Source organism: Athene cunicularia (assembly GCF_003259725.1).
Source record: "Athene cunicularia isolate RWA chromosome 15 unlocalized genomic scaffold, athCun1 chr15_part1, whole genome shotgun sequence".
NCBI lineage: Eukaryota > Metazoa > Chordata > Aves > Strigiformes > Strigidae > Athene > Athene cunicularia.
This window is the reverse complement of record NW_020799121.1, coordinates 6,108,320-6,118,796: the sequence shown is the minus strand read 5'-3', so window position 1 is coordinate 6,118,796 and position 10,477 is coordinate 6,108,320. Positions and strand designations below refer to the sequence as shown.

At 45.2% G+C, this 10,477-nt stretch overlaps 1 long non-coding RNA gene across 1 annotated transcript; it reads left to right on the top strand.

Moving 5' to 3' along the window:
* Nucleotides 1–713: 713 nt before the first annotated feature.
* On the top strand, nt 714–9,826 carry LOC113486290. The gene is made up of 2 exons (XR_003399558.1): nt 714–1,024; nt 2,807–9,826. It is a non-coding gene; the product is annotated as an uncharacterized LOC113486290 (long non-coding RNA).
* The last annotated feature ends 651 nt before the right edge of the window (nt 9,827–10,477 follow it).

The window sequence follows — 10,477 nt, the reverse complement described above, 5'->3', positions numbered from 1 at the left end:
AGGCTAAGCAAATTTCCCTTCTCTGATACTCTGCTCACAGGATGCTGCTTTGTAGCAAAGCACTGGAGTAGAAGCTTCTCACTTCCCACTATGGGGTTAGGAGTCTTCCTCTTCTGATGCCTCAGTTAAAATCATCAGGAAAGAACAGATACAGCAGAACATGATGAATATTCTTTTCATTAAGTGAACTATAACAATAAGATTTTTTTCTGGACACAGGGGAAAGGGGCTGAGGGAAAGAAAATTGGAGCATTGCTGCAATGCCACCCATCCTCTCCAAGTGAAGACACTGTGTGTCTCATAAAATACTGAATTTTCTGTACAGTTTTCAGCAAACACAAATTTTCCAGAGAACCGTTCAGCAATAGCCTGCTTTCATGACAACTTGCAAAGAAGGGAGCAGGAGGGGTGATTTGTGCCCAGTACAAAAACAAACCAAAGACATCCCATGCAGCACACGCACACAAAGCTGAGCTCTGCACATCAGAATGCTCCCCAGAGGAGGAGTCAAAGAATCAAAGCAAAGGAGCAGTGATACAAATAGCCTGACTTTTCAAACACATCAAAGGCCAGAAAACAAGTCCCTCTCAACCCCAGGGACCAAGATAGAAAAGATCTAATAAAGAATTCAAATGCCATAATCACATAATCCAATAAGCTACAGTTAAACCAAAACACTTCTTTAGCAAACATCCGTGAGTGGGAGAGGAAGCAGCTCCCAAGTGCTAGGCATGGATGGCTCCCTTCACGTCTCCCTGTTAACACATCACCTCCTGTCACCATCCAAAGGTTTGTTCTTGCTATCAAATTCCCACATGGGAAAATGGAAAAGGGAGAAGAGCATCTCAACACAAAGAAACAGCCCAGATCAACCAGTTGCTGAGAGCTGAGCAGTGCGGAATGCATGCTGGACTGACTTGCCATGGAGGAAGCTGATTCAGGTATCTGTGTGGGAAAGATGAGGAAGGGTAGAGGTTGAGGAAGAAAAGAGGAAGAAAAACATCCTCTCCAGACTGCTGCCAAGGTAAGTCCCTGTCTGTATCCTCCCACAGTACTCCCTGCCTTGTTTTAATTTTTTTCTGGATACCTTCCTTCCTCTCTTCCAGTCCCACATGATCTCTTCTCCCTTGTCATCTCTGAATCTTTTGCTCATGTACTATCTGGGACTCCCTCAGTCATTCTGCCCAAGTACTTGCTCCACCAGGTGTGTCTCTTCCATCATCTCCCTAAGTCTGGAGATGGGAAATGACCTTTACTTTGCCATTGTACAGCAGAGGCAGCTACACTGGGTATTATGAGCGTGAGACAGGATGACCCTGATGCTCACGTACAATTATCTGCTTGATTATACATGGCACAGAAGGAGGATCTCCCTTCAACATTGGTGTATCAGCCAGGGACATTGTCTCTCCTTTGACACACTACCTAGGACTATCCCCTTCTCCTTTCCAAGCTCAGACATGTGGACATGAACAGACTTAGGGAAAAATTCTGACCTTACACGAGGAAGACAGGTCCAGACTTACAATCCTTCCTTTGACAGAAAGCCCATCCCTGGCCTAACTTGAGTAATCAGGGAGAAGAAGTTTTGCTGACGTATGCATCCCTTCAGTATTTGCTTTTATACCAGCTCCGGAGTACAGTCAGTGAGCAGAGAGCAGTAAATCTCTCTGAAACACAGCAGGGGATGGCAGGACCAGAAAGGGTCATTTCCTCTTGCAGAGACTAGAGCAGGCAAGTACGGTTCCATGGGTACAAAGGCAAAGGAAGAGGGGCCCTCAGCAACTCTGATACGTTTGTATATACAGATGCTTCTGAAGAATCCTAATACTGTCCAGTGAATCTGTATGTAAGTAGTAGGATTAACATTCATAAATACATCAACCTTGTGCTGGCAGAATTCCACCCTTATGACTTTCCTTCCTGTGCAGCCTCCCGCTGTTAACCTCTCTTCTACTGTACAAGCCATGTGCTAATCCCTGTTTTCTCTGAGAGCATGACTCCCATGAGATGCCTTATAAAGTACTTTGCTGAAATCCAGCTAGACGATGTCTGCTGATCATCCAAGACAGTTAAGTTTTCTTATTAAAGAAATATATTGAATTAGTTGTAGACAGGAGGACAGTATAGAACTGGTTGATTTGAATGTTGCTGCAGAGCCTTAGAATGTGACATGTATGCTCACACTACCAGCAATTTTGGACCTGATGCCACAGTTTTCACAGCAAGTGCAAAGTGTAGGCACCTGCACAAAATGCTGGCAAGGCATGAGGAGGAATGCTGGAGTCCAGAGAAAAAGCACTTTATCTTTTATGTAAGTAATCATTATGGAGGAGAGCACAGCTCAGTGCAGCCATTACAATTCTAAGAGTGGGAATTAACTCACTGGAAGAGGTTGGACAGTAACCCAGACACATGACCCCCATCTGGAATAAAGCCAGAAAGGGTCATCAACTTTTTTTAACTCCTTACTTTATTCAATATGAAATCACTTACTGTTGATGCAAAACATGACCGTACTTGCATAGGTTATTCAAGAAAAATCCGTTACCTTGACTTGCCACATACATATCTCTGCAACAGAGCATCGTGCATGAGCACATTCACACTGGTTGTACAGTGAATTTCAGAAAGAGGGATAGAGCAGAAATGGGAAGGAAATGGTGAATTGTTGTATATGATCTTTTACATGGTGAGTTATCAGTTGATTTATGTAGCAAGAGTCCCACAGAGTTAGTTCATGATAAATTCATGAGGCATGTGCTTTTGATCACACAGTGCTCTTCTCATGTCTTGCCGTTTCCAGCTCCCTCTTTATCCACCTTCTGAAGACAGTATTCTACCTCACATGGTAAATTGATGCTACAGACAATAAGGACTAGTCTGCACTGGTTGCCTCTTATGACATGCCACATTCTGGAAGGGAAGAGATGCCTTAAGAAGTCAGAAGTCTGAGAGAGAGCAGTGCAAGCTGCCTGACTTGAGGGGTTAAGTCTCTCCTAATATACTCAAGCATGTATATCCATATGTGGAAGAAAGGGCTGGCAGGGACCAGTTCTCAATCAGCTGGCCTAAGACAAAGATGCTCTGTACTGTACATGTGCAACTAAATCACTCCCAGGTTCAAAAGTCACTTAATGGACAGATGACTTTCCCTGCTAAACCAGGTGAGATGAAAACCCTTTCAGGTAAAAGACAGTATGAGAGAAAGTCTATAGATTTTAAAAGTACATCAGTTCCTTGTTTAGGCCTCAGACATCATAAATTCTGCAGTCTGAACTCATCCCCAGCTTATAGCTATACTGCATGAACATGGCTACACGTAAGGAGTAACCAGAGACATTGCAACCAGCATGGAGCCTGGCACAGGTTAACCACCAGACACCTAACCAGCCTTTTGGAAAGGCTGTGCAGCCCACACACTGGTACTATATTGCTTTGAATAGGCACCTTTCAGATCAGCATTAAGGATGACTCAGAGCACATTGTGGCGTTCCCCAGTTCTCAGCCTCAGTTCTGCTCTCACTGAAGCCAGCAGTAAGTTTGGTGAGCATTGCATGTGAGCCCATGGAAGCAGGGAAGATAACCCTTTTCAAACCCCATACTGCTTTATAGTTTGCAACTGCTCAGTACCCATCTAAAGTCAATTTTAGGGCACAAAGACATCCCTGGGTTATCTTTACTGGGACACCTACATAGTAGGAAGAGCCAGGATGGCTTTACTACAGTTGCATGACAGTAATAAACAATCACATGACAAAGTGACGCAACCTAGAGAACAATCCCAACTGGCACATCTACAAATTAGAATCTTCTTCTGCACCTGGCAAACAGCGACCTGTGGGAAGATGGCTGCTTTTCAGCACAGGCAGGGTGTGACAGGAAGGAGAACACAGTCTTGGGAAGATCTCTGGCATTTGAACCAAGTGCTGTTGCCTGAAGAACTGTGATGAGGGCACACTCCAGAGTCACAAGTTGGTGTCCACCACAGGATAGAGAGCACTGGCTTGGAGAAAGCAGCCATACTGGAGCATGCATGCTCTAGTGAGAGAGTAACCAGACCAGATATGTCACAGAATGAGCTATGTCTCATTCTCCTTAAGACTTCATAGTTGAGAGACACACCAACAGAAGAGGAACTGCATGAACTAAGGACTGTGTGCTAAGCTTGGGCATCCTTGCTGGGTGGGATGTGCCAACCAGAAGACATTTCCTTATATCAAACACTCAGTGCACCACCATTTGGTAGAGAGAGGTCCTTTGGTATCCAGAAACTCAGCTCTGATTTAGCGTGTGGTACAAGAAGCCCTATCCTTTTAAACATCCTCAGTAACTACGGCACTTTGGGAGACACAATAATTAGCATAATTGCCAATTCAGCCTCTAATAACGTACAATGCTCTCATTAACCCAATTAACCCCACACAGCACAACAACCATCACAAACAAGGTAACTGATGTGGTGGAGGGAAATGGCCGCTTGACAGCCCTGCCACATCCCAGCCTGCTGACATGACACTTGCAAGGGCTGAAGGCAACTCCCAGTGGCAGGATGCCCACCCAGCTTGGAGACGGGGCGTGCTGCCGCCTGAGCTGGTGTGTTAGCCATGCACTCAGATTTCTTCAGCCCTGTCTCAGGGCAATAGAGGAGTTGCTCCTCCCACAAGGTTTTCCCTGGAATGGGCTGGTACATTTAATTAAGCACTATGTATCAACACCCTCATACGCACACCCCACTTCTCCACCCCCCTCTCCCTGGAAGAGTCTCAGGTGGGATTCACTCGCCTGCTTTTGCTGCTACTTAATTCAGTCAGGCTGGTAAATAATTCAGCAGGCACTCAGCCAACAAACAAACAGGCAGGCAGCACAAATGGCCAGACTGGGAGATGGAAGAATGAGAGACAGAAAGAAAAACCAAAGTGACAGCCTTTGCTGGAGCTCCTTTTCTACAGGCAGGACTTCAAGCAAGGAGCCGTGCCTACTTCTTCATTCCCTGCAGTTACACTCTCATCCCCTAAAGAAGCGGGGAGTCTGTCTGTGACTGTCTCTGTGACTTACTGACAACTCACTGGTTGTGGCCCTGCTGAATGTACCCCCAGCCTTTTGCTTCACTTTTAGGGAGAGCTTCAGTGCCCTGCTTAAGCTCTTCAGCTTTGAAATCTCTCCATGATGGGCACCAGCAGCTCCTGGGCTAGAGATGGGCACGTGGGCATCTGCATCACTGACTCAGGTCAGTTTAGGCCTCTGTTTTCCCAGTTGTAAAAGAGAAGATGAAAATCCTTCCCCACTGTGGACTCGGGAGGCCCAGCAAACAGGAGCAACACTAGGAGCCCAACAGTTCTGATGAGATGCCAGGCCTTGGCACTTCCAGTCCAGGGGCGACAGAGCAATTTCATCTTCACATCATTACAAACAGGCAAACAGACACAGGATGTTTCGCTGACCTTCCCAACATAATGCAGCCCGTCAAGTGACGTGCTGAGAAGAGCTTCTCTTTTTGGCATCTCTGTGCGCTATTCACATCATTTAGGTTATCTGCACAAGCAACCTGTGGGCCTCTCGCATCCCCACGGGAAGCTAACTTTCCAGAAGCTGGTTGGAGAGTGGATGCAATATGGTGTTAAAACAGCACCAGTGAAAATTGGCTAGCAAAGACAACACCAACTCCTGATTTTAGCTGGAGGACCCAATGCAAGGCCAAGCTGTTACCCACTTCGCTATCTTGTCTGTAGATGAGGGAACAATCAGGCACAGGCAGCAGAACAGAGGGAAGACCATGCTGATCCTCACAAGTGTCTCCCCTCTTCTCTAAACTACAACAGTTCTCTGATTCTCCATGAGTTTCCTAGATTGCTTCTCTATCGCATCAGCAGAAAGTGAGCAGGCTGCAACCACTAACTTGCAGAGTATCAGTTCTCAGGCAAAAGATTCCCTACCCCCAGCCGAATAGAAAGCTGCAACCATTAGAGGAATCTGCACCGAAGGGACTTGCTGCAGTGACATTTCATCCTGTTAGACAGTCCCATTCAGCCTCCTAGACATTCTGCAGGAGGGTCAGCTTTTCAGAAGGTGTCCAGGCTCATAAATAAAAGTCACTCACAGAATAAATCAGAAATCCACATCTACAAGCACTGATGATGCTTCAATAACATTGCTGTTTCCTGCAAGGTGTAAGGTTCTTCAAGTTCAAGGTGTACAGTGCTACCAGCCCAGAGGTTTGGAGTTTCCTCACTCCAATGTCTGTGCTGGAGGCTGTCAATCCTCCACCACTGGGAAAAGCTCCCTTGAATACTGTAAGCCTGGCAAATGAGGGGCAGAGTGGGGCTAAGAGGTACAGGAATTATGTTTTTCCCCATACATCCATACTCTGCCCGTGGCAGTGGAGGAAGAAAGTTTAAGGGTTAGAAGTAATACCTACAGAATGGTCTCAACATTGACAGAGACTATGGCCCATTAATTCTGGAGCAGTCAGAGCTGCATGGAGCCCTGGAGGGTGCTTGTGGCAGCTCCACTCAGCTCCCTCACACATCTGCTCCAGAGGTACTTTGCAAGGAAAGGAAAGCAGTTGTACCTGTAGTATATTGGCCCTTTGGAACAACAGAAGCTCACACGGGACTTCAGGAAAACATTAAAAGTAGCGTAAGTTTAGACAACATAGTGCTGAGTGCTGGATATAGCTGTATCTTATATCTTTGGACGTAGCAAGAAGTCTCTGCAGTATGACACACTGCTTGGAAAGCAGCAATTTTCTTGAAGCAATAAGAGGCTTTCAGTGCAAAAAAAAAAAAATTGCAATGAATTTTGGAAGGCTTATCAGGAATGAAAGTTACCTGACACTCTGCCTGGAGAAGTAACACATGAGACAGAGCTCCTTTCTTCCCCTTGTGATAATCCAGTGGACACACCTGAATACCCCTCCTGCTGTTCCAGGAACAACCTGATACAGACACCACATCCATACTACAACTGGCATTTAGGCCATGAGCCCCCGTTTGTTTTACTTCTATTACCTACCCATATCTGTTGCCTCCCCTGGTCATTCCTCGGTCAGTTTTACACAACACTTGTGGCAGAGAGCATTGGACTGAACTATCACAGTGTAAAAAGGAGTTTTCCTCTTATTTCTCCTGCCTAGAGTCCTGCCCCTCCAACCAAAGAAAGCCTAATCATGCAACGGGTCCTAAAAAAGAAGTGTCTAAACTGTGAATAAAAACACGCTGTCATTAAAATCAGCTACAGCTTTGCAAGGTAACAAGTGTACCTGTATTTCAAAAAGGCCCTTCAGGGTTTCTGGAGAGCTAGAGACTCAAATGCTATAAGCTGGTAAATTAATTTAGATGTTAATTAAATATAAGAATAGTGATATTGCTGCTCCATGATAGGCTATGAACAGAGTTTTTGTAAAACTCATCCTTTAGAATTCTCTGACTGCATCAGTGGATACAGCAAAAGACATCTTCTCAGCAAGCACCAGAAATACAAATTCCAGCCTTATGTAAAAGCTGGCTTCCACAGAAAACATCTTCCAGCCAGAGCAAAGCTTCAGGATGATTCAAAGTAAACACCCCACTATTTTGTGCACAAAACCAAACAGTAAACCAAAACATTTGTAGTGGGGTTTTCTGTGATGCTTAACGTTACAATAGCGATGAGGCTTTCATGAATGTTATTTTGAAAGAGCTTTCTACAGATGTAACAACAAATTAGGATAAAATAACCATATTAATATGGCTAGTTTGTTTTCACTAGCCATCTGAGTATCCTATGAAAACACCAACCTGTGAAGTTAGTAACTCAGGAAACTTCCCATGCACTGCAAGTTTACCAAAATAAAATTCAAATCTCCAAGCACTACTGGGAGTTGCAGTCTTATCAGAAGGACCTGTCTCTCAAACTGCTGGGATCCCTCTAGGCTACGTCTAGCGTGGGACACAAGGACAAGAGGTGTTTCAGGGTAGCTTACACACAGCGTGCTCATTAGGTGAGTGGCCTTGCTCTGTCATGACTCCTTGCTACAAGATATTTAACCGGTTTGCATGTGAGGATTGTTGCTGAGGTGGCAGTGGAAAGACATGAATTTCAAAGGAGGTACCAGAGCATTGTACAAAAATCTCTTAGATTATCAATTCTCTGGATCTATCCTTGGAGCCACATAATTACATGACAGTTGCCAAACTTAAGGAAACAGAAATACCCTTTGCAAGAGCAGAAGACATGCAGGTTGGTTTGTTAATACGCTTCATGTGAACATCCTCCAAGTCTCATTGAAAGGGATGAAAAAAAGCAATGGAAGGGTGACTTGAGTAGGTGTACAGACACAGTAATTACAGCAGAAAGAAGCTTTTTCAGGCTAGGGAATAACTATTTCCTCTGCCAAAAAAGAGAAATGAGTAGCAAGCAACAGCCCCTGCTCAGTGATCAGTTGCAGGGTTGTACCTCCTAGACCCTGTGAAATTTAAAGAGTGAGAGCCCAGAAAGACATTCCAGGAGAGACAGATACCTTCTGCTGGCAGGTACCAAGCCAGTCAGTTGATCAGAAGGCAAAATGCTCCTGGAGGTAAGGCTGTCCCTGGAGCAGCTGAGCCACCATTACACTACAGTGGGCTGTTAAGCTCAGTGTAGCAGCAGCACCACAAGGCGTGCTTGCTGACCCCCTGTCAGGTGTTTAGTTCCCTACCACCCACAGTGACAACGGGTTAAAAGGGAAACGGGGCTACCGCTGACCAGGTCTGGATACTGCTTTTGGGTTTGTGCCTGGACCCACTTTGGGTGAGCAATGAAGTCACGTGAAACCTTCTTACAGCAGTTCTCAGCAGGGTCATGCAAACCCCTTCTGGTTTTGGCAGATTCATATTCCTTGAACCTCAGTCTGAGATTGTGTTTCAAATACACACAGGCCCTCCAAGCATAACCACAGCCAAGATCAGCCTGGTTGCAAGTCAAATGTTCAGATGGTTTCCACCCCAAATCGTAAATCCCACCCTGTCACCTGGAACTGAGCCCATTTTGCTCAAACCTCAGCCTGCATTTGGGGGAAACCTGACCCCGGTTCACTGAAAGGTTTGCAAATCCAGCCCATGTTCTGGGTTTGCAACAAACCCTCCAAAACAGGCAAAATGCCCTTGGTTTTAGGGTTCATCTGGACCTTGTTGCCAGAGTCATGGTGTCATCTAGTGGTGACAGCTTGTATGGGCATACACACAGCACCCACCTCCACTTCCAAACAACTTTCTCCCAAAGTACATCAACTTTTTGAGAGTCAGAAGAGCCCCACCATTTCACAGAAAGCCATTCACAGCTCCAGGAGATTTTTTGCAAAGTCTCCCTAATAAAGTGAAGGGCAAGCTTTGCTTTTCCTGTCACTTCGACACAATTAGTAGACACAAGCTCCTGGGAAAAGCACAAACCACAATATCTTTGAGGGACAGCAATCAGCAGCAGGCTCAGTTGTAAACAAGTTTTAAATTGCCATTCTCAGCATAAAGGTTGCATCTGCTGAAATACCACTTTTACTGATATTGTTAGCAATAATGCTCAAAAATCCTAGTAACAGATGTTAGAGGAAAAAGGACTCAAATTTATACTTTGAGAGCTCCCTTGCATAAGCACATAAATGTGGTGAGATCTCAAGAAATGGCAGCTAATTTTTGAATTGCCAACTTACATCCTATTGGGTTCAAGTTCCCTTAAGAACTGAGCAGCCAAAGCAGCTCCCAAATTCAGAGCACAGCTTTTGCAAGAAATCAAGCTCCCTGTATCTCACTTCAAGCATTTCTAAAGGAATCTGGCCCACCATATATCCCATGCGATAGGGTTATGACAACATGAGTTCCTGCTCCTTGGTAAAACTAGGAACTGATATCCTTGCTCTTAAGCCTGCTTTGGTTTTAAGGAACCTTCAGTGAGATTTAAATTTCGGAGTTTTACCTTTCAGCTGAGACAAAACAGGAAGACAAACATGATTGGTTTTCCAGGCTCAGCTGATGGGTAGGAGCTCGGTTACCACCAGCCCTGTTCCCATAGCCTCAGGCACTGCGCTGAGTCACTTGTCCCACAAGCTGATAAGAGTTACATCTCAAAGGAAAGAAAACTCTCTTCAAATTGGAAGAAGGATCACAGTGTCAGCAGAGAGGCAGGGAAAAACTAATTTCAGCATTGTCCTGGAAACCAACTGGGTTTTCAGGTTCCTGAGGTTTCATCACTGATCCAGCTCAGGTGTTTCCTCGGCAGGTTTGTCTTCTTACCTAGAGCTTAATCCCTCCCTCTGATCTAGTCATCCTGTCTGCAATTTAATGAGCTTGAAATTACTGTATGTTTGTGTGCCCCTCTGTTTGAGCTCTGATCTGTGACACAACCACAGCAGTAGCTGGACTCGCTTCTTTATTGTCTGGGGTTGCAGCCTAAAGGCCAGGCTTGATGCTAAAAATACTGAAATTCAAATCCCAGTTTACATGTGGGGTAAGAGGGAGAAAGTACT